Source organism: Lithobates pipiens, unplaced genomic scaffold (assembly GCF_037356315.1).
Source record: "Lithobates pipiens isolate NorthernLeopardFrog02 unplaced genomic scaffold, aLitPip1_a1.2 Scaffold_23, whole genome shotgun sequence".
NCBI lineage: Eukaryota > Metazoa > Chordata > Amphibia > Anura > Ranidae > Lithobates > Lithobates pipiens.
In genome coordinates this window covers 71,350,460-71,375,653 of record NW_027507785.1, presented here as the reverse complement: position 1 = coordinate 71,375,653, position 25,194 = coordinate 71,350,460, and the positions used below count along the sequence as shown (strand labels likewise).

Genomic DNA, 25,194 nt, shown 5'->3' with positions numbered 1-25,194 from the left:
TGTGGCCACTGCAGAAAGCTACACCTCCATTTCACATATAAGAAGAAACAAAATAAACATTTTTTTTTTGCCCACAGCTTATGCTGTATATCTCCCAGTTTACCTCTAATAATTCCTCCATTGGCAGAACAAAAGCCAAAATACATGTTTACAACTTTTTACGTCTATTGACAAGGACATCAGTCCCCTAAAATTATCATCATATAGTAATTAGTCACATTGAAGGGGACTTGTTCTCTAATGTGTTACCATTCATCCAAGTGGCTTACTCAACCCTCGGAGTCAGAAGTATAACCCAACATTTGGTATTTTTGTTATAAATGCTAGATTATGTTTCAGCCACTTGGATTGAGTGGTGAAACATTTTCAAGTCTGGCTGAACATGACCAGCTACTATCAGTCAAACCGTAACCTTGATAACTGAGAACCTTTACAGACATTCTACACAATACAATTGTCACGACTGTTCCCATCTTATAATCAGAAACCAATCATTTAAAAATATAAATCGCAAAGTTTATCCAAGGGATTGTGGTAACAAGAAGGGGTTAACCCCCTCATCAGAAATTTCCCAATCGATACTTAGTGATTTAGCCGCACTGATCCAAGTCATAAGACGCTTTGATCCTGAGCACGTGCTTGTCAGACAGACAGGCCTTCTGCACTGACTGATGAACCATATTTAGATGGGGTGGGGTGGGGGGGGGGGGGGGTTGCAAGGGAAGGAATCATTCTTAAGTTTTGCAGGGACAATCTCATTTCTTAGTAAAGCTATTATTTCTTGAAGGTTCTCCAAAAATCCCGCCAAAGGGTTCCAAGAAAACCAAACAGCTATAGTTAGAGATTGTGACCCTACATTTAAAAACACGTTTAGCAAACAACAAGAAAAAAAAAAGAAAACAATAAAAAAAGCGTAATAAACTGAGTTATACACTCCTAATAATCTATTACTGTTCTGTGTGTGATTTAACTCTCCCTTTGGGGCTGCACTGGATTCTGCACTGTCCATCGCCAGACACATACTCACAAATCTAAGGATAAATTCAACATGTGTCAGATCGTTCATTCTCTACAGGCTGCAGTTCAGGTCTTTGTTGTTCCTTAGAAGGGAGGGAGCCTGTGCTTTAATGGAACGGGATGATGTGAGCTTATTTATTTTAAGTTCTTTCTAAAAGATAGCACAAAATAAAATCTGCCTGTACAGGACCGCTGTGACTTGCCAAGCTTCTCAAATGGTCACGCGGCCATGATTATTTTTGAGATTTTCAAATAGAATATTGTTTTCCTGCAATAACACATATATCCAGTTGTTTCCATGTAAATATACAGGCAACTTCATAAGTAGCATGGACTTAATTTTACACCTTTTTGTGTATATTTTTATATATCAAATTATATTAAATGGCCGACCTACCCAAAACTGATATTTGAGTCCAAGGTGAAGCCTAGGGGGCTAAGGCAGCTCCTAACTTCCTAAATGTTTTCATTTAGGTTTTGGGCATTTCTGCCCACCTCTGATTTTCAGCTCCTTCTATTATATTTTCCATAATATAAAGCAAATATAAAATCCAGCATAGAGAGTGGGAAGTCTTTATAACAAGTGTGCATGTCCTAGTGAACACTGTCTTTGGTACAGAAAGTGACAAGAATTGTTAGCACTTCTGCCTAGAAGCACTAGGGTCATCGGTTTGAAACCTAACCATGGCACTATCTGCACAGAGTTTGCCTGTACTCTCTGTGCATGCATGGGTTTTCTGTGGGTACTTCAATTTCCTTCCACACTCCAAAGACATGCTGCTAGGTTAATTGGCTCTTGTCTAAATTAGCCCTAGTATGTGCGTGTATGAATATAAGTTAGGGACCTTAGGCCGACCAAACACAGTGCAAATTTCTTTCCTGCAAACACGAGTTCCACGAAAGTCCACTTGGTTCCCCCATCAGCAAGTCAGCGCTGACAAGGAAATCCCTCTCACTGTTCCATTGTATTCTCCGGGAGGGGGAAGCCGTATCTGCCAGTAGAGTATAGTGCTAGTGATAATCATATGTAAAATCCGGAAGGCTGGTTGTACCCAAGTTAATTGATCGATTAACTTGGGTACATTCATTCTGCCCATAAATGGTTCAAATCTTGGCCGGTTCCTGCGGGTTCCATCTATGGCCGGCCTAAGATTGTAAGCTCCTTGAGGGCAGGGACTGATGTGAATGTATAATATATATATATGTAAACTGCAGCGTAAATTGACGGCACTATACAAGTACCTGTAATAAATAAAATATTAATGAGAAAACAACTTTGGAGTTGCCACTGGAACAGAAGGTGAGGGGGAATCTTCCAACTAGGACACCTGTTCTAGTTACAACTCTTACTTTCTATTGTGCCTCTGGGGGAGGAAGTGCAGGAAAATCTCTTCAATGAGATAGAGTCAGTGAAGAAAAAACTGGGGTCTTAGGGCTCTATGAGACAGGCAGCTGGAATGCAAAAAAAACAGGAGTCTGAGGTGCAATTTTGATGCCTACCAAGACCGCCTGTTAAACTTGCTCTTTTGAGTTCAATGGGGTTGCACTGCAACTGCGAGTCGAACGCTCCTCTTGCAGTTGTGGTACAGTCCCACACTGTAAAATTGCCATTCAGTAACTTAAAAGTAAAAAAAGTAACACCTCCCGAATGCATGACAGCAACAGCTATACCATAACTGCTATACCGCCATCTGAAAAGCATTCCACCACAACAGTACCAATAAAGTGAAAGAAGCCTTAGCCATTCCTATTCTATGCAAAACAAAAGAAAAAAGTTTAATATCCACTTTTTGGCACAGGAGCACAAACAAAAACAAAAAAACACTGCTTTTAGAGGCTTATAGCATCTTTTTTTTCCCCTCTATACACAGTTCCACTATAACTAACGCATTCAAGCACATTGTGGTGTTTGGATGTGTATTCTAAAGCAGCATCCAGGGACAGAAAAAACGGTCAAAAACCACATTCCAGGAGAAGTGTATTGCCATAATTTACATGCGTGAATTTGCATATGCATGTAAATTCATTCTAGAGGCTAAAAGATTATTCTAGCCATTAGAATGAATTTACACGTGTACACTTCTAAGCGGTGTATGCACGTAAACGGATAAACGGAAATAGATCACACACCAATACATGCATTCTTTTTATTTATTTTTTACTCGGGACCCTTCTGCCAGCTTCTAGCAGCAATATCTAGTGTTTGTATGAGTAGAATTCCAGGATATAACTAACTCACCTTAGCTGCTCCCTCCCCCCTCTTAACACCTACACCGACTAAGCTGTGTAAGCAAGTATACTTACCTATTTTCAAGCTGTTCCAGTCCAGTCATCTGATTTGTCTTCCCTATGTTCATCGGCGGTGGTTGCAGGGGAGAGGAAGAAGCGCTGCCAAGGAATGGGGCATAGTAAACCTAGGGGTGACATCACCACTCCCAGGCATTGCCAGCCGTTGTCGAGCATTCTCTTCTCTACTTTGGCTGACACAAGGGAGATCACATGACCAGACTGGAACAACCTGAAAATGGTCAAGTATACAGATTTTTTTCTTACACAGGTTAGACAAATTGGTAAAATCGAGGGGAGGAGACAATTTTACAGCTGATCTAAAGGTAGAAAGTTTTTAACCTTGCATTCAATGCATTAAGGTAAAAAACCTTCTTGGTGCAGCCCCCCTTATACATACTCATGCCCTATTTTGTTCCAGCGATGTGCACGAGATCAGCGGCTCTCCCGGGTTTCTTTCTCCTCACTGGCACACAGGAGCCATTGGGAGGCTGGACGAGCCACGATCTGTGTGTGAATGGACAATGTCCATTCACAAGTATAAGGCTCAGAATACTTGCTATTGGGGGCACTCAGCAGGGGGGAGGAGCCAGGACCGCCGATGGAGGACCCAAAAAGAAGAGGATGGGGGCTGCTCTGTGCAAAACCATTGCACAGAGCAGGTGTGTATAACATGTTTGGTATTTTAAAAAAAACGCCTTTATTATTACTTTAAGATTAGCTAGGTATAGCCTGGAATTCCACTTTAATTATGTCTGTGTGCATAAGTACACAACAGACGTTCCAAGCATTCCCTGCTTACTCAAAAAATTTAAACTTTGTTCTGGAGTTCCACAAAAACTTTATTATCAGACCTTTATCCTTCATTACAAAAAAATGCCAAGTAATTGCAGGCTCTCCAAACTTTTTAAGTACAAGGGCCAAATCAAATATTACTATTTTTTAAAATGAATAAATCAAATTTAAATGTACAAATACGTTTTATTTCAGGTTTTTTTTCTTTTTATTTTATTAAAAATACCCATTTTAGTAATGCTGAGACATCTATTCATTCACGTGTTGTGTGAATTCTAATGAAAAGTTCACTTTAAGATAAGCTAGGTAATATATTTACTATGCTCACACCTTTAAACATAAACAACGTCTAATGACCTTATCCTTTAAAACATTGCCCATTAGTCTTTAAAGAAAAAAAAAAATCAAGGTCATTGGATTGTGTACTAAATATCTATCTTTGTTCCCTAGTTAACAAACCTCTTTCTTTTCTTTACCCTGGCTAATGATTAACCCCACCTATAGAAAGCATATAGGAGCTGTTTGTTCCGACCTTCCATTTTAATTGAGTAAACAGAAAGATTTGTCTTATGCACAGTGAGAAAGATGTTACAGAACGGAACAGCTAAGAACCTGCTGGTTCAGTCAACTGTTACAAGCTCTTAAAAAAAAAAAAAAAAAATTGGAAAGGAAGACTAAAATGTATTTGTCATTTTGCTTCAAGCGTACAGTAATTTAAACACGGGAGCTCACACGGAGTCAGCGGCTGGATTGCAGGCTTCCGAGAGTTAACATCTTTTTCACTACAGTGACCACAGGACCCAAAGGGAGAGCTATTTACAGCGGAGCTCCTCTGAACGGGACAGATCGCCATATGGAGGCAAACACTGAACAAGCTGCGCGACTCGTGGCGACAAGAGCCTAGGGGGGACTGGCCTATATTAACGCCACCTGTGATGTGGAAATTGTGCTCTACGTCTGAATTACATTTTAAGAGACCACTGTGTAAACTGTTTCGAATAGACATGCACGGAAGGTTGGAGGGAATAAAATCGCGGCCTGGCAAATTTGCAAACCAGAAAAAAACATACGTAAAAAATTGTACCATGCAAACAATGGCATCAGGGCGATGATAAAGAAAATAATAAGAACACGTGAGACATATGTGTAAAGCACTGCAAACTGTGTATGTCAGGGTCTACAAACTTTTAAGTACAAGGGCCATATCATATATTACTGTTTTTTAAATAATAAATCAAATTTTAAAATGTACAAGTAAGTTTTATTTCAGTTTTATTTTTTTTATCAGCATAGAACAGAAAAAAACTTCAGTACAACCAGGGCTTTTTTTCTCATAGGTGCAGGAACTCCCCATTTCAGAGTCACCCCCTTGTCTCCGCCCTCTACCTACCTCCCAGCACCGTCCCTTGGTTCCAACCCCTACCCATCTCCCAGTACCGCCCTTTTCAGAAAACACAGAACTAAGTAACATTTGTAGTGCTAAGTAATTTGAATGGAATTTGTCAATCATAACAAGAAAAGCAATAAAATAGATCACCTGCAGCCAGCAACACTAGACCCAACCCCATCAACAACAGATCCCTCAAGCAACAATGGACCGCTTCCAACAATATACCGCCCAGCCACAAAAGATCCCTGGCAGCAAAATCAAAGCTACCCGCAGCCAGCATCAATAGATTATTCCCTCAACAGTAGATCCCTCCTAGCAACTGACCACCCCCAGCAACAATAGATCTCCTCAGCAACAACTGACCTCCTGCAAAAACAGATCCCCTCCAGTGACAATAGATCCTCCAGCAGTCAGTATCAATAGACCCTGCAGCGTACGCCAGCACCCCTTGCCATTACATAGTGCTGGAGGTGCCAGAATGGAGTTCCCCTGCATTGCAGCTGAAAAAAAGCCCTGAGTACAACAAAGTAAACTTTAGCCCATCAGAATCCCCCTTACATCAGAGTCCCCATTAAAGTCCTCTTTACTTTGGAGCTTCCCCTTACATAAAAGTCACCCTTCCAAATTTCTCCTTACATCAGAGTCCCCGCTAGAGCCCCCATCAAAGTTAAAATAAACATCGCAGGCCCCCTTACATCATAGTTTCCCATAACCTGAGAGTCGCCCCATCAGAGACCCCCCTTTACACCGGGGTCTCCATCAAAGTTCTCTCTTACATCACAGGGCTGGTTAAAGGCTTGTAGCGGGACACATATGGCTCACAGAGTGGAGACACTTGGTCATCTAAATAAGTATTATATTGCATCACCGAGGCAGTTTAAAAATGCCACGCTGCTTGGCTATCATGGCAATCCATTTCCTTTAAAACTTTTAGCTTTACTGACCAAAACAAGAAAATAAATAGAGTTTTGGCTTTACTCGAGTCAGTGACCTGAAAACAGCTAAAAACAGCCACCATGACAGAAGTCAAGACACACTCAACCTGCTCTTTGCTTCAATACTGAGATGGATCAGATGGTTGATGCACACCTTTCCAGGTTCGGGCGCCACCATTTCACTATAGAGCTAATATTAGGCATTTACCTTTTCAGTGTAAGATTCACCTGTGATTACCTTAAAAAGCTTTAAAGCTTAGTTCCGCCATTCACAAAACACAGTCCGTAATGGTGCCATGATTGGGCATTTTGTAAATAGCCAAACACATAGGGGGCAGACACAGGACACCAGTGCTGGCATCTATTATACCAGCATAGGTGGGGGTGGCAGAAGTCCAATGGTAGCTGTACTGTCTTGCAAAAACAAAGGGAGTCTTTTTAATGCTTTTTAAAGAAATCAAGAGGTCAGAGAGGTAAACACTTAGAGCTGAATTCCAGGTACAACAATTTTACATTTTCACTGAATGGCGAATTGCCAAACAAGCAACCTCTTGTGCTCACAATGCAACAGGGCAGCCATTTAGGATTGCACCTGGAAGCTAGCAGAGATCACTGGAATTGGGGTGCCCACTACTGTGATTTCCAGCTTCCACAGGGACCCCGCAGGTATTGCACATACATACTTATAGTGGTCCAAGCTCATCCTATGTAATCATGTAATGATTGCCATACCTGGATTCATCTTTAATACAAAATGATAAAACTATAAGCATGTAGGATTGACACAAACTGATGGTTGAAATTATGCCTACAGTAGTGTAAACATAATTTCAACTATCAGTTAGTGTCCTAAATCAGTATAAATATTCATGTTAAACAAACAAGCTGTTTACCATAGATTTTGTTTCTGGCTTTTTGAAAAGAAAACATAAGTCTCTATTCATACCTGAGCATGCCCACTTTCAGGTGATTTTGATGCATTTTTGCATGTTTTTTCATGTGAAATGCATGCTTTTCACGTGTTTTCAAGTTTCAGGTATTTATGTTTTGCCCGACACAAAGCAGTATTATCTGCAACATCAAATATGGTTGTCATCCTCTCATCTACCTCCAGGTGTTTCTGTACGGTATTTTGGGGTCTTGTGCTTTTGGATCCATGTCCGCTTTATACCAATTTCTCCCCAGGCCCTCTTCTGCTTGCCATGGCTCTTGTATAAGCCCTTGTACACACGGTCGGAGATTCCGACGGAATGTGTCCGATCGGACCGTTTTGTCGGATATTCCGACTGTGTGTGGTCTACATCGGACTGTTTTCATTGGCTACTAGCGTGAACGTAGTCCCGTCGTAACAAAATATTGTAATCAAGTTCTGAACGATCGGATTTTCCGACAACTTTGTCCGTCCCTGTGTATGCAACAGTTTCGGACAAAATCCGTCGGACAAAATCCAACGTATTTGGTTGTCGGAATGTCTGTCCGTGTGTACAAGGGCTAAGACATCACTGGTTTGTAGGGGTTTTTGCGAGCCCTCTCCAGGCAGATGCAAGTCTCCACATCCAGCATGGACACTCCTGAATCTTACATTTTGTTTACCATCTGAGGTGCTAGAAGGACACATTTTTGGAGTTGGAGCACATTTCCAAGTTCTCCAACTGTAGCCATGATTTTTCCCCAAGAAAAAGCTCATGTAAATGGCACCATAACGTTCAATTGTGAATGGGCACCATTGTATATAATGGCAAAAGCATGCAACAAATCGCAGGTGTGAATGGGGTATATTTTTTCTAGAGTTCTCTGGATTCTATGGTCTTATATTTCTCTTTTTATATCTTTACTTTGCAGTCCTAAGGTTTCAGTATATTAACCATGTTCTGTACAATCAGAATGTTGTTTACATATGTAATAATTTTACAATTCTTTTACAATGGAAAGACAGATAAAATACGTCTCTTGCAATACATTTTTGTTTTACTGGGAAAAATAAAAGGCTTACAAGATAAATAAATTACCTAGCCAATTATCTCTTTAAATTCCTGACGTGGACATAGAATATCCTCCATATGTTTATGTCAACACAGCAAGATAAGCAGGACATAAATTGTATTGGCGTTTCATATGGGCTCTCCAAAGTACAAAGGTCAAATGGCTTATTTTTTGTTTGTTAGGTGTGGCTGCAGTTAATATGTTCCGTGTTGCAGAGCAGATGTCACGCTAACTACTCGATCTTATTAAACGGCGTGTACAAACAGTCAACCAAGAGCCAATGAACTCTGCTTTTCTTATATATTACTATTAATATTTATATGTACACCAACTGAACTAAAGGTAATCTAAGAGAAAGGTGGTTAATATCTTTATATAGTTCATAAGTATTAAATACAATGTAGCGCTACTACCCACTAGCTATCCTTTCAAGACACTTAAATTCTCACCTAGATCTTGGTAATTGATATAAAGTTTTATATAAAAGTGCAGAGAAATTACTATTGTAACACTAGTAGTATATGTATGTTGTGTGTACAGATATGTTATATGCAGTGCCATCCAGCCACATACTGTGGAAGGATACTCGTTATTGTTCCTTCACATATATGCACCTCACCAGAGTCTGTGTCTTTCTGGACATTGGAGGGCACCTAGATTTTATGGTACCAGCAAAGGCAATTGTTCCTTGCTATGCACTGCAGCAAGAATTGAGATACCATGTGCTGGCTGTAACCCTTAGGCTGGGTTCACACCATTGAGTCATGAGGCTCCTGGCAGGGGTCCGGTGCGTCCCCGTTCACCATTTCAGGTCCGATTTCAGCCTGAATTTTTGGCTGCATTTGGGCCTGAAACGGACCAAAAGATGTACAGGGCTCCTGTGCAAATTCACACCGAAGCCGCAACGGAGATAGGTGAACCGGCTCCATAGAGAGCCGGTCAAAATCTCCTGCTATTGGGAATGCGAATGTGGGGGGACCCAGACTGAAAGAGAAACTTTATCCTCCACCCAGTGTTAAATTTTTTTCCCCCTCTTACATTGTTCGCTGAATTATACTCAAAATACATACTCACATGTCCAGTGAATCCAGCGTTATTTTACTCAGATCTGCCAGTCTGCTGAAGCATGCGGGGTCCTGTTCCGCAATCTTTGTTAAATTATCAGGGGGCTGCTGTCTCTTCCAGGATCTTGCCGCCAGCTCCTTGATGATGCACATAGATGCATACACTGAAAATTACCCCCAGGCTTCCTAGGATGCATGATGTTCGTATCCCAGGAGGTTGTGGGTAACTGGGATATCATTCTCATGTAGGTGAGAATTCTGGAAATGCCAGAACAAAAAGGTATACAAAACATTTGTAATAAATGTTCAGTTGTGTGAGGGAGAAGGGGGATAGGAATGCAATGATGGAAAGTGGGTTGGGTGGGTAAAGGTCTGCTTTAAGCCCTTCACTATTGACCATCATAACACTAAGCCCTTGTACACACGGTCGGAGATTCCGTCGGAATGTTTCCTATCGGAGCGTTTTGTCGGATGTTCTGACTGTGTGTGGTTTGCATCGGACTGTTTCCGTCGGAATATCCGTCGGACCAACTTTTGAAACGTGCCGGAAAAATTTTCCGACAAAATGCTCCGATCGGACATACTCCGATCATGTGTAGCCTACTCCGACGGACAAGGTGCCACGCATGCTCAGATCAAATTCCTAGATCAAAGCTATTGGCTACTAGCCTGAATGTAGTCCCGTACTAACGAAATAACATCATCACGTTATGCACAATCGGATTTTCCGACAACTTAGTCCGACCGTGTGTATGCAACATCACTCCGGGCCTCTTCTGGAATTAATACGTCAGAATAACTCCGACGGATTTGGTTGTCAGAATAACTCTGACGGATTTGGTTGTCGGAATCTCCGACTGTGTGTACAAGGGCTAACCCTCAACAATACACTGAAAAAACCGATCCATGTCCACCTTCACAAATATATTTTTCCTAAAACGAATATACTTTCATTATATAAAATCGGAAATAAAGAATGGAAAGAAATCCTTGTTTAGCAATATCAAAGAATTATTTACAGCTGAATTTTTAATTGTCCTCCAATACTTACAGCACAGCTTGGCAGAATATTGCCATTCACATACATCTATTGATAATTCATATCACGTGGAAATAAGAATAAAGGTTTTACGACAGCTGCAGGAATTGACCATCTGGGTTTTGTCACCACGACTGGCAAATCCCCTGAGAAGGTATTGATTGGCCACGATACTCATTTTTAGACTGTACACATGATAATTATGGTACCATGGGGAAGCACATTAAGGGAGTAGATCGTTCTACATAATATTTAGTATTGAATTTTCATTAAAGAAGGCTTCTTTTACAACACAATTCTCATGTATCAAGATGCTTTAAATACACTGAATTCAGAGTAAAAATGCTAGTTTCTACATGTGCATGTCCAAAAATTCCCTCAAAATGTAAGGCTATCCAATATAAAGGCCAGAGATTTATTGAATAGATTGTTTTAGACCTGCTCTGATTATACTCTGGCATTGGGCAAGTTAAATAGAAAAAAAAAACATATACCCTATATTACCAAAAGTATTGGGATGCCTGCCTTTACACACACATAAGCTTTAATGGCATCCCAGTCTTAGTCTGTAGGGTTTAATATTGAGTTGGCCCACCCTTTGCAGCTACAACAGCTCCAACTCTTCTGGGAAGACTGTCCACAAGGTTTAGGAGGGTGTCTATAGGAATGTTTGACCATTCTTATAAAAGAGCATTTGTGAGGTCAGGCAATGATGTTTGACAGGAAGGCCTGGCTTGCAGTGTCTGCTCTAATTCATTCCAAAGGTATTTTATCGCGTTTATGTCAGGACTCTGTGCGGGCCAGTCAAGTTCCTCCACCCCAAACTTGCTCATCCATGTCTTTATGGGCCTTGCTTTGTGAACTGGTCCAAATCATTTGGTGGAGGGGGGATTATGGTGTGGGTTTTTTTTTTTTCAGGGATTGGGCTTGGCATCTTAGTTCCAGTGAAGGGAACTCTTAAGGCATCAGCATACCAAGACATTTTGGACAATTTCATGCTCCCAACATTGTGGGAACAGTTTGGGGATGTCCCCTTCCTATTCCAACATGATTGTGCACCAGTGCACAAAGCAAGATCTATAAAGACATGCATGAGAGAATTCGGGTGGAGGAACTTTAACTTCAACCTAATAGAACACCTTTGGGGAGAATTAGGGGGTATACTGCAAGCCAGTAGGCCAACTTAATATTGAACTCTATGGAGGAAGACTGGGATGTCACTAAAGTTCATGTGCATGTAAAGGCAGGCGCCCCAATACTTTTGGTAATATAGTGTACATGAATGAGTATGTGGTCATAACCTATATTTGGTGAGATTTGTACTCTCACTCAAAATGTGGCATTTTATCTAGCCACCTCCAGGGGGGCATTGAGGCAAAGAAGGTTTGCAACATTAACAACGATACACATTTCAGCATTCATTCATGCAAATTGGTCAATTAAATCATTCAGATTTCAGCCCTATGGGCAAGCGTAAGCTTGCAGAGCACTCCATTTGGACACCCATATGTATGGCGCTATATTGTAGGCTTTATACTGCTGCAGTGTGTTTTTATGTGCATTATATCACATGTCAACGCACGTGCATTAATTTGCCAAATCGCATCAAAAAAGTGCATGTGCTACTGTTTGTAATGCAGCACACCACAAGGCATGGTAGTGCTTTACCATGTATTTTGTTGCAATGCACCTCATGTCCTTTGGCAAAGTGCACTGGGTTGTGATGAAACATAAATGGCACCGTACCACACCAATGCACATCAGTGTGAACACAGTCTTAAAAGAAAACTACAGGCAAATGAAAATACATATATGCATCCAATGTGAACTGTCTGGCCTGCCAATCAGGCAATCAAGGCACGCCTGCCCCATTATACTGCCAGGTCCCTGATCTCTAGGACAATTAGGCATTACAGCTTGGTCAAGCACCCACCTCCAGTCTGCTAACTGGACAAAGACAAAGCAGCAGTACAATGATAAGCACAGCCTCTTAAAACAGGAATCGGAGCCCTAAATACCTTCACACGCGGAACTTCCTTTCTCAGTATTAGTTCTGCTGGTCAGGGAGTCATAGGAGGCCAATATGAAAACCAAATTCTGTATTCATATTCCCCTAATGGAGAAAGCTCTGAATACATAACTTTTGTGTTCCGGTCTCAAGAATTGGGTCTGTTTTTATTTTTTTATTTAAAAGGTGTATTGAAATAGTAACTTCACAGAATATGTAAACAGCAGAAATTGCTTTAGGAATAACCAAAAGGTGTCAAGAATGATGAGAGAGGAGGTGTGTAAATATGTAAAAATGCAAATTATGTTAACGTAAACCGAGAGAATGTAATGATTTTCCCTGGGCTCATCAGTGACTCTCCCAGAAGTCAGCCTCATTCGCATTGTGTCACCCTACACTTTACAACTCTCCTGCAAGGTCCAATCATTCTGCTTCCAAACTTTGCAAACTACAGGTAAAAGCTAGCGACTCTCTTCTTTTGGTCAGGAAAGCTATAATTTTCTTGCTTTGGGACCAAAGATTTATCGCTACACCTCCGATCACTTGGAATTATTACACAATGTATGATCAGCATAACACAGCCAAGCATTTTTAGCCTGCAGTCAGAGTAGCGTAGGAGCTTAGACAGAGCACTTTCACCCATGCATAATTCCCTTCCCGTAGAGCTGGCAATTGTGGAATCTAGAATACATTGAGTAGAAGTGTGTACTATCAGCACAACAAACACTATTAAATTGCCCGAGAGGGGACATGAGAGGAGGAGGAAAAAAAAAATTCAAAGCATGTTAAACACGCCAAGAGTTGAATTCTAATGATGCCAAGCGCCAGTGATGGGAAAAGGAAGGGATCATGACAAGCCTTGATTGGTAGCGGAGGCTCCCACCCTGCAGATCACGCAGCGCTGTTCATCTTTTAACGCCACTGAATATTGATAAATATCTTCTCCCCGCACCATGGGGGGAAGTTGGGTCTCTACTAGAGAGCTCTGCCAAACTGTGTGTTTGGTTTCCCCCTCCTCTGCACTCAGGGGTTTACTCTGAGTGATTTAATTATAATTTTCCTTGTGTAAGACAAATTAAAGAGAGGAGAGCGAGTGTCATGCCAAATCAGATTATTTATCTCCTTAACTGATTGCTGTGCTCCAAACCCCAGAGACATCGCTAATGTGCTTCCCCGTGTAAACGGGAGATTTGAAATGTACTATTATTATTTTATTTATGGAAAGGGAGGGCGGAGTCTTGCTTGTTAAAGAGGTCCCGTATTCTGCTCGCACTTAGGCTTACAAGGAAGGCGTGAAGCATCTGACTCCTCCTTATGTTTCAACTGTCCAGGCTTACACAAATGTGATACATCAACAACTTCATTCTCTCTAACTCATTCACACCGGTAGTAATTCCCCAGCACTGCTCCCTTTTATCTGGAACCTCCTTCCACACGCCATCTGACATTCATCATCATTAAACAAACCACTGAAACACATCTTTTTAGAAAGATATTAAAATAAATTCAAAACATTGGTCGCCCCATCACCACCTCGCCAGATTTTTTCTTCATCCCATAATAAGAATCTATTAATTTGCCTATTTGTCAAAATTTGTATTTGTTGTTCATTAGAACTGTTCTATAGTGTCTCAATCCCACCATTCAATTGAAACTTTTGTTCGCTAACTAGGGTGATCTTGATTGGTAGCAATAGTGTTCTAGGAACACTTAAAGTGATATTAAAGTCTTGTTTGTTATTTAAAAAAAAATAAAAAATGTTATGCCGCGTACACATGACCGGACTTTCGGGCAGACTAGATCCAACGGAATCAGTCCATAGGACAATCCGATTGTGTGTGGGCTAATCCAATCGTTTAAAAAATCAGACGGACCTAGAAATAGAACATGTTTCAAATCTTTCGGGAAAACCATTCGTCTGTATGCTGGTCCGATGGACCAAATACAACGCAAGGCAAGCTATTGGCTACTGGCTATTGAACTTCCTTTTTTAGTCCCGTGTTACGCCATCACGTTCAAAATGAATGGACTTAGTCCGTTCGTGTGTGGCCAAGTCCGTTTGTTCAGAAAGTCCGCCAGAACTCCGCCAAAAGTCCGTCAGGAAGACCGTCGGACCTAGTCTGTAGGAAAGTCCAGAGCAGCTCTGATCCTCTTTCTCTGGTCCCTCCCCAGCTCTCATGGCCCCTTCCTCCTTCCAAATGCCCCCACATCAAGTAGCTTGCTATGGGGCACCCAAGACAAGCAGCTGCTCTATGTGGCTCGGCCCCCGCCCCCTCTCTCTCATTGGCTCACTGACAGCAGCGGGCGCCAAATGCCGCCCGCTGCTGTCTCAGCCTATGAGGAGGGAGAGTCCCCGGACTTTATGGCTCTCGAGCAACATTGCTGGATTGAGATGGGGTAATTAAGGGTAATTAATGGGGTGGGGGAGCACAGAAGGTTTTTTTTATCTGAATGCATAGAATGAACCTTCTGCCTTTAGAATAACTTTTAAGAGTCATGTATATTCTTACTTGAATATTTATCTGCTTTGTATGAGGGTTCTTCAAAAAGTTTCTGCACTTTTGTTAACTATATTAAATATAAAAAAAAAGTATGGCAACTTTTTGAAGACCCCTCTTACATTTCTTCTAGATCCATACAGTTATCCAGTGTGAAACGTCTTGCTGCTGTGCAGGAGCTTCCTGTAATAAAAACTGGTCATGATTGGCCTCTCTCCTTGTTTGAAGGTGACTGGTCTTGTCTACACCCTCTCCTGTTTTCTGTCAGCAGTCTGTAGTGGGTGGAGCCTGATGGGTCCCTCCCACAGCTTTGTTGTCTGCACACGTTACGTGCAGCACAGTGATGATGTCATCACAACTTTTTTACAAGGCCTTTATGGCAAGAGTTCAGATTTAAGATGTATGTAAAATGAGGGGAATTCCCCTCTTAGTTTTTTCCATAAAATATATGTTTAGTTGGAAGATTTACCTCACCTTTTGGTTCTGGCGACACTGTAAAATATTGGTTTTCCGTAACTTCCTGTCATGGTGACAGCGGTCACAGGAGAAATAGAAAGGGTGAATTTATCTAGCAGTGATAGGAGCAGTATAAAAGGTTCTTATCCCTGTCTTTACCTACACTAGTGTTAACTTCAGTTAGCACAGTTTACAGTAAAATAAAGGCCCAATGAAGCAGAAGAAAACAGGAACATTTTTGTATTTTTAATCTACTGACACATTTTGTTTTTATTCAAGTCAACTGAATGGGATCCTTTAAAGTGCATTAAATATGCACTACAATATAAGTGATCCACCTTGTGTAAAAGCCCTTAGACAAGCAAAGTAGTTTTAAGTGTTACTAAACCCAGGACCCTGCATTCACTATATCTGGTCTCCCACAGTACACAGAACAAGGAAATGCAATTATTTTAGTACATATAAACTGCTAAATACCTTTTCTCCTCAGCAGTATATAGCAGTCTTGTGACTTCTATCAGTATCTGGTTAAAGCTTGTAGGAGGGGTTTTCATTCTCCTCTGGCTGTCCTATGAGGCAGCAAGACGTCTGACCTTCTGTCTGGACAGTGCTGATTGGCCCTGTGCTAATTAATTGCACCCCCCCCCCCAAAAAAAAAACTCAGCTCATCAAACTGAGCATGTGCAGAGTGCCACCATGCTCTGTATAATCAGGAGATGGATTGGGGACTGTGGAGGAAGTGGAGGATCAGATAAGACAGCATTTTTACACATTGCGCAGGATTAACCACTTAGGTTCCACAGTGAGTATAACAAGCATGCTTTACTGCATATACACACTGATTTTACTGTTGTGAGATTAGTAACACTTAAATTTTTCCCAATAATCCGACCCTCAAAAAGTTCTCTTCTCACCCAACATGCATAGCTGCTGTTCAATGTTTTGGACAAGCTCTCCACTACTTCGAACCCCGCATACCTCATCTGCATGTTCTCCGACGCAGATGTAGGTACTGCGTACACAATGAAATCATTGCATTGACTTTGTTTGGACTGTGCAACACTTTTCACTGCTTTAAAGCAGAGATCAGCAGATAAAAAAAAAAAAAATGCTACTCTGAATCCATTAAATTCATAACAAGGACACTGTCAGTTTTGGTGCAAGAGTGCCAAGAGCATGCTGATAGCAGGAGAAAGCAGAGTGACAGAGCTTAGCTCACTAGTCTGCTGCTTCTCCTTTCAGATTTCAATGACTGGAGAGGGGACGGGGGGTCTGTACACGTTACTGTAAAATCAGATTTTACAGCTGTGTAACTCTCAGAATTGGATGAGCAGAAATACAAATTCATTGGAAGGTAACAGCTTTGATATAGGTATTTCATCTGTGCATTTAGACATGTTCAGTTTTAATTGTGATAAAACAAAAATGTAAATGGTTGACAAAAATAATTATTGTGTTTTTTTGTTTTTTTTTAATTTACACAGCAATTATGTCTTCAAAGAAGAGGAACGCCGTCTTCCTTGGAACAGAAAAGGAACATTTTCTTGAAGTATAATTAATTACAGATATTTCTGGCCTAGTGTGCTTACTGCAGACGACTAGAAGACTTTTGTTTGATGACCTTAATTTCCAGTTGATAGGACAACGCCGATCCTGGAAGAAGAAATTCAATAACTCAAGTGTTCTCACACCCAAATGCACAATGATAGTAAATTGTTCCACTAACTGTACAAAGTACTGCCTCGCTCGCTGAAACAGCAATTGCATGTATTTTTTTTTTGCCTTGTGTTCTGGCTCGTGTGTGTTAAATAGGAATTGAGCCTGGTACTCAGCAGATTGCCACGGCTGCTTAAAACAAGTCAATGTGCATCCTTCTGTATAATATATTGCTCACTTACGGGTAAAGATGCACCATAATTCAATCAGCTCTACAAATGGATGGCATGCACCTTACAACATGATCGCTGGGGAAGCCAAAGATGGTAATTGTTGCAATTTAACCCCTGAGATTCTAGAGCATGGCGCTCAATCAATTTGTGCAAGCAGATGAAAAGATGATTACTCCTCTCCGCGGAGACGGTAAGAGCGTAAATCAGATCATTTGACGGAAATCAGTCCAGGACATAAACGCATTGTTCATTTTGCCTCAATCTGCAGAAATATTGTGAAATAGAGATGATCCCAATATCGTTTACGAGAGGTGTGTGTGCGCCTGTTTCATGAAGCAACAAGGGTTTCCAAATTAAACAATGGTGCTCTACAATGCAAGCCAAAAATAAACAAGCAATGAAAAATAACAGCAATTATGCAGACAAAAAACAAAATGTGAATAAATGGTTCACAGTCTGCAAGTTATAAGAAGAGTACACAGGAGGGTGGAGAAAACACACATGGGATGGTGTAAAAAGTATGTATATATATATATATATATACACACAGTATATATATTAAGAATCCCCATTTTATAAGTTTGCTGTAGGAAAGGGTTAACAAGTGGTAACACCTACTCAGTTTCTCATCTGTTGCATATATGAGGCTATTTGGACTCAAGCATTCATTTTCCTAATTCCACTGCATGGTGCAGGTTGGTAACTATAAGGCTGGGTTCACACCTATGCGAATTGGATGCAGTTTCGCCGCATCCAATTCACTATGACAGGAGATGTTGACCGGCTCTCTATGGAGCCGGTTCACATGTCTCCGTTGCTTCTGCGGAGTGGCTTGTGCAGGAACACTGTGCGCCTTTGGCTCTATTTCAGGGCTGAATTCAGATAAAAAAATAGGCCCTGATTCGTGAAATGGAGAACAGTGACGCACCGGACCCCTGCTGCAGGCTGCATCTGCCAGAGGTGTGAACCCAGCCTTAAGGGCAAGGATGCCTGAAGTTGCTAATTTACTGGCTTTAAGTGTATAGGTTGTGGCTACATTTGTTTTCTGTTTTTGGGCTAAGAACATTTTCAGCAATTATAGAAAATAACCGTTGATCTTGCCAGAAATGAAATGGCCTTGTCACTTCCTATGAGCTAAATTAGCGTAAGTATAAAACAATGGTATGTCCTTCTCTAAAGTACATATCTCTATTCTGTATATGTTTGAATCCTACCCTTGGTGGCAAACATGGCTCCCTCCATAGATATAGTGAGTATAGCCATACAGGGACAGCATGTTTTTCACAGGACTACCATGCAAAAATAAAGGAAAAAAGCATTAAAAAGGAAAATGAATGCAGCCACTGAGTGTAAGGACTGGTAAGCTGCAAAATAATACTTTAGATTGTAAGCTCCTGGTGGGCAGGGACTGATGTGAATGTATAATGTATATGTAAAGTGCTGTGTAAATTGACGGCGCTATATAAGTACCAATAATAAATAATATCATTAAAAAAAAAGTATTACTTAGTTTTAGGATGAATAGGCATACCAAGAATGGCCAGTTAAGTCATCCAATTACACAGCCATACATTTCTTTTGATTTTAGTCACGCAGTCTCTTGCAATAGATGAAAACTGATATTAGACAACTCTCTTCATAATGCAACTTACAGGACTATTTATTTCAGCTGGCTGTACCAAAACCAATCCCAAGACAATGATGGAGAAGTTATGTAAACTACATAACTTCTCTGTAAATGATTGTCAAGAGACAACCCACATCCTTTTCAAGAGACATCTTGGCTATAATACTAACAAAAACTGAAGGAAACCTTTAACGCCTTCCTTTCCACCCAAAATAGCTTTGCTTAAGCCGAACTTATCAAAAATGGGCTAAATAACAAATTAGAAAGGAGAATGCTCATAAAACTGCCTTATTTCGCTAGTCACGAGTTTATCAGCTAGTCCGATATGGAAACTGGGCAATCGATCAAATATTGTTGTCTGTTATCATGCAAAAGGTGTAAAAGAAAACAGAGAAATGCAGTTGTTTTTGTACTTTGTGTACATACTGGGTGTGTTCAAATGAACTTTTCCAGCGTCGTGCTGATTGAATGCTCAAAACAATTGAAAGATTTGCTCCAGATCTCTAGACGTGCCTGTTTTTCCTCTCTTTTGGGTGGGAATGCAGATAACTGAGTTTACAGAACTGATAGAGGAAATATGTGTTGTGAAAAGGTACAGACATGGTGACAGAAGAAAGGGCTCAGTTATAAAAACATCTGGTAAAAAAAAACAGCCATGTCGCTAGTAGCAACCAGGCAAAAGTTTGCCTGTACCCTACCCGCACTGAGATAATGAAAGCTGGAGCCTAATTGGTAGAGACATTTCCCTGCAAACACGAGACCTCCTTGACCTTCTGAAATGAAATGAGGAGGTGCGTCCAGACTCTCCAATCACGTTCTAGTTGTCTGTTTTTAACTTGAGGCTTGTGATAGTTAGCCATGACGAAGTTGGAGTTTTTGATTACAACGTACAAACCCATAGATGACACTCGCGATAGGCAAAAGGTAATTTTCTAGCTTCCACAGAACATATATATTCACCCGCACTAACAGCTTGTATCACCGCTGTACCGGTCCGGGATTTGAAATCTCTGGGGCTTTCTCTCCTCTTCTTCGTCTGCCGTGACAGGACAGGCTACGCGTGTTTTAATTGGTCGTGCCACCCATGTGATGGCGCTGACCAATTAGAATGCTCCTAAACATACATCCTGACGAGGTATGATTTGGAGATTAAGCTGAAGGGATTTCTAAGCCACGGACTGGTGAGGCGTGGACACGATGTTTCAGTGCAGGTGATCGCCATGCTCCAGGTCAGCGGGCTTGGGGGGGGTGGGGTGAGGAAGGCGCCCTGTGTAAGTTCACCCTTCACATTTTTCTGCAAGCAAAACATTTAAAAGCAAGAGTCCATATTAGGGAAAGACTATTTTTTTTTCTGTTTGATCTGGTTTCACTTTTTTACAAAGGGCTCTGTTTGATCTAGATTAGCGATCCAGCTCAGCCCCCATAGGAACACTCCGCCAACATTTTGTCTAATAAAAGTACCATTATTGGCTATTAAGGTACTCTTATTGGACAGATGGGAAAAAGGTGGGCTAAACTTTGCTTTACAGCATTGGTTCTCAATCCTATTACGACCAGGGCCAGGAAAACTATTCCAAAGTCTTCCTTGCCCCAACATTAAAAAAGTTTATGCTCATACAATAAAAGTATGGGAATACAAAACATGTATATAAATTCTGGAATGCACTGGTAGGGACTGTGTGTCACTGATGGGGAATTAAAGATCTAAATGGGTTATAGGGGACTCTGGAGCAGAGTTGGTGGCCCTGTGAGTGATGAGGTTTCTGGAGGGAGCTAGGGGCAACTGTGGGTGATTGGGTTTCTGGATGGGGATGGGGGTTTCTCCAGGAGAGTGCAAGTTTTGCAGAGGTAATGAGGGAGACTGAAAGGCACTGCAAGAGCTGGTGAGGTACTGTTGGGGGCACTATGGGGGGCTGGAGGCTCTGCGGCATGCTAGAGGGGCACTGTGGGAGGTTGACGGGCACTGTGCAAAATGAGGGTTCGTAGGGGGCCTTGAGGAACTGTGAGAGATTGAGGGGTACTGTGGGTCACTATGGGAGGTTGTGTGGCATTATGGAAGCTGTAATACACTGCGGTGTGTAAGGGATCTGCAGCTACCTGGAGCATGAGAGGAAGGAGGACGTGAGCCACAGTCCAGTGGTTGAGAAATACCGCTTTAGAGGACAGGACATTCCCCCAAATTGTGAAAAGTAAAGCTCCTGTTAAACCCATGGTGTCTCCCCTTAGGCATGGGTTTTACTTTTGAATGAAATGGCTGATGTTCAGTATATTGAGGAAAATTACATTCTTGAAAACTTTTGCATTTGATATTGCAATAGCCAATGTTTCATTTGTACTAGAATACATAATTACATTACTTTTAAAGCTAAGTTATGAATTTAGTGGAACTACTGAAAAAAACATACAGATCAATTTGACTTATGTTCTTTCAAAAGTGAAAATATGGAATGACAATTTTCCTTTGACAGGAAAACACCCCTCCCACTTTCAAAACACACTACTTCTTTTTCTCTGTTGAGTGACTGTATAAAAAAAAAATCAAAGCAGTTTAGCAAATATAAGCCTTGACATACTGATTTAGTAAGTGCTACTGAAATAGAGATGTCAACTGAGAATGACGCAAATGGAATTTAGTAATATACAGCCTGGCTGCACTGTCTTCTAAGAAAGGCTAGGGCCAGAAGACATAGCTTGCCTGATCACCCCGTTTGTCTATGTGCCCCAGACTCATCCAATATGAATACTCTCTATGATATTGGCTAGTACAAAAAAAAGTACAAAATACTGGACTATGTATTTCAGCTTCTGTAGAAAAGAATTGGAGTTGAAGGAGAGGTTAGTCCTCTTGTCTTGTAGCTATGAGTTCAGCATTTGATCTGCTGCTGAAGCACATTGCACGTGTATGTTCTCCCTATGTTTGTGTGGGTTTCCCATCATAGTCCAACGCCATATTGCTTATGTAGTTGGCTTCCTCCAAATTGGCTGTGAGTGAGGTAAACAAATAATAGGCTTTGAATGGCCATAGAGGCCAGGGACAGATAGCAATGGCCACATTTTATTATGGGGTCTAACATTCAGATGGAGTTTTTGCCTTCCCTGCCTTTATTACATACTTCATTGGCAGAACACCATAATGACAAAGTTTAAAGCTGCAGTTCCTCCCTTCCTCACGTTAAGCCCTCCGTGGATTTATTTTTTAATTTTTTTACACTATACATACATCTTTTACTGCAGTCTTCAGAATGTCTGATGACATTAGAGATCATAAGACATTACTTCAACTCTAATGGTAGTGGGTGGACTGCTCAGCGCTTATGTATTGACCTCTGAGGTCTATTTAGTCCAGGAGTCCTGTAAGCCCAGGCTGCATCATGATATGGGTTCAATGATGTTGGCCATGATTTAACCTGGAAGAGAGCTTCAGCACAATGGGGAAGAAGTGCTCAGCCACATTTAACACAGAAAGGGGGGGGGAGGGTGCTTAACTGAAGAAAATGCTTGGAATATGCTTTAAGGTATGAGAAAAGTAAGAAGTCTTTATCTGCTTGGATCAGCAAACAAACACATGCATTTCTAATGAAGGGTTGCCTTTAAGAATGTCATCAAGTTGAATTTTGTAGAGATCTTGAGTTAAACATGCCTTCCAAAAGTGTCTGCTCAATAAAAGTATTACATTTATCCATCATATAAAAAAAAAGTCTCTCTTCCACAACTCTAGGTAACCTTGCCATCAACTCTAATTGTGTCCACCAACAGAAAATCTCAACTAGATTTGTCCAAAGTAAGTACAGGATTGTCCAGTGGGAAAATATATTTTCCCAGGTTCACATGTAGATTCAATCCACAACCTTCTTGCACTTAATAATTTTGATCTGATACCTTTTCAAAGTGGATTTTTTTGCCAGGTAGAGAGGTTGTAAAAACAAGAAAGATTTGTTATAAGAAAGGGAGTGGTTAGAAAAACAGCTTTGTATATCCCTCTCTCAATGTGTGAAAGGAAAATGCTGACTGCAAGACTCCAACTCTTTGCAGAACTCAGATCAGGTCTGAGAACTGGAGCTAGCTGCATAACTGTTGGCGGATCACTCTCCAGATGGACTGTCACTTACAGCCGTCCGCTGTTAGAAGCCAGTTGTTGCACACTTTGCTGTAAATCCTGTATGCCTAAAAAGACATCTTATGGTGCTGACCTCTGCACCAGGGAAATGAAATAATTACTCCTATTGTGTGACTGATTTAAACAGAAGCCAGGTGCTCCATTTGTGAATGCAGGCAGCCAACAGTTTTCTCTGTAACTCGGCCCTAAAACCGGCAGTATGAAAATTATAGATTTATTAAGCGCCAAAAAAAGAGCCTGACCTCAAAGTTAACGTTTCCTACAGGATTATTTAAACACGCACGAGACACAAAAAAGTATCACCGGAGAGATCAATGAACCCTGACCAATGTAAGTGCATATTCCGCCATAGTACGTAAAAAGTTATTACGCTCAGGGAAAAACCTGAAAAAAGCTTAACCCATTGTTAATCGCTTTACAACTGTTGAACAATATTAGCCATATAACAAGTGGCATCAATTTTACCATAACATTACGCCAGCTATATTCTATAAGTAGATCGAATCCCAATCACTACCAGCTCATATGAGCTTTACATTGCTAATGGCAATTCAAAAGCTGTTTACAATGTTTTTCAAATCTATAGCGTTTATTAAATACCACCTAAAGAGCCTACCAAGCAGGTCCTTGTTCAGGACAGATTTATTAATACGATTTAGGAAGGATAAGTTCACCTTTTAGAAAAACAGAAAAATAGATGCACTTTTTTTGGCAGGTAAAAAAAGTGCATTTATTATTATTATTATTTTTTCTTTTAGAGCTTGTAAAGCATTCAGCAGATTGCTGGTGCTATGCAAGTCTCCAGCCGATCTGCCAGTGTATCGTTGTGCCCATACATCCTGTATGGGCTAGCAGATAGAATCTGACAGGAAGTAATAATGGGAAGAGATGAAGAACTTCCAGGGTGCTTCACAACGCTGTGGTAGTTAATTGAAAACTACAAGCCAACAGCCACAAAGGCTGCCGGACCTTGTCGTTTTTTATTCAAAGTACATGGTGAAAGAGTGATGTGGCCAGGTGGGTGGATTCCCGCTTTGACATGATTTTTTTAAAGTGTGACAGCTAGCGGGGGGCGGAGAGGAGATCCTGCTAGATGTCAGATCGGGGATGTGTGGGGGGCAAGACCGTTCTTAACATGTTACACCCAGAATATGGGTGTAATGAAAGGTGATCTTATCTGTTAAGAATGTGTTAAATGTCTACTGCATAGCAGTTAAGTAGCTGATTAGAATCAATTTTAAAAATATTTAATACAAAAGCATTTACCGAAACATATGAAAAACATTCAATCTGAATAGGTCCTGTTCTTGCGCGTCAGTAGTTCATTGCATAAAGGTGAATGTCTGACCAAGAGAGACCTCATGTTATTTGAAAAAGAGAGCCACAAGGGGATGTTAACGTTAAACATACTCCCTCTATCTGGAAATATATCATCGCTGGCTTCAGTTAAAGCAATCTTGTCAAAAGGAAATACTGAAGCTGTCGTTGATAAACTCTCTTTCTGAAATTGTTAGTTGCTTGACCGGCATGCAAATGCCTCAGCTTAATTACTAAATTCTGATTCTCCATTTGGTACATGCTTGCTCCAGGCCTGGGACCCAGAAGCATTGAAGCCAGACACAGCTAGCCTTTTCTAGAAGTAGGTAACAATGGTAGCCTTTGTGTTTCTCTCATGATGGGTATACTATCCCTTTACAAAAGAGGACTTTTATTAAAACACAAAAGAGGGCTATATGCATAAATATAGTTCTTTCTTCCTGACACCCAGACTTTTTATACCCAATACCCCAACGGATGCACAGTACATCAAACAGGCAGCTCATAGCTTATGAATGCAGCTCCTGGTTAATCACTGTGGTATCAGCTAAGAACAGTGAGGATTCGATCAAAAATATAAAATATTCTGTCTGTAAAAAAAAATGTGAACAATTTTTCCCACTCAAACACCTTACATCAGGGGTTGGCAAGTTCGGCACTCTAGCTGTGGTGAAACTACAAATTCCATCATGCCTCTGCCTCTAGTAGTCATGCCTGTGATTGTCAGGGTCTTGCAATGTCTCATGGGACTTGTAGTTTCAAAACAGCTAGAG

The 25,194-nt window shown here is 41.0% G+C and overlaps 1 protein-coding gene across 19 annotated transcripts in view; it reads right to left on the bottom strand.

Moving 5' to 3' along the window:
* The window catches only part of FOXP1 (forkhead box P1), a 1,079,246-nt gene that overhangs the window by 72,616 nt on the left and 981,436 nt on the right, over positions 1–25,194 (bottom strand). The gene's annotated exons all lie outside the window — the stretch shown is intronic.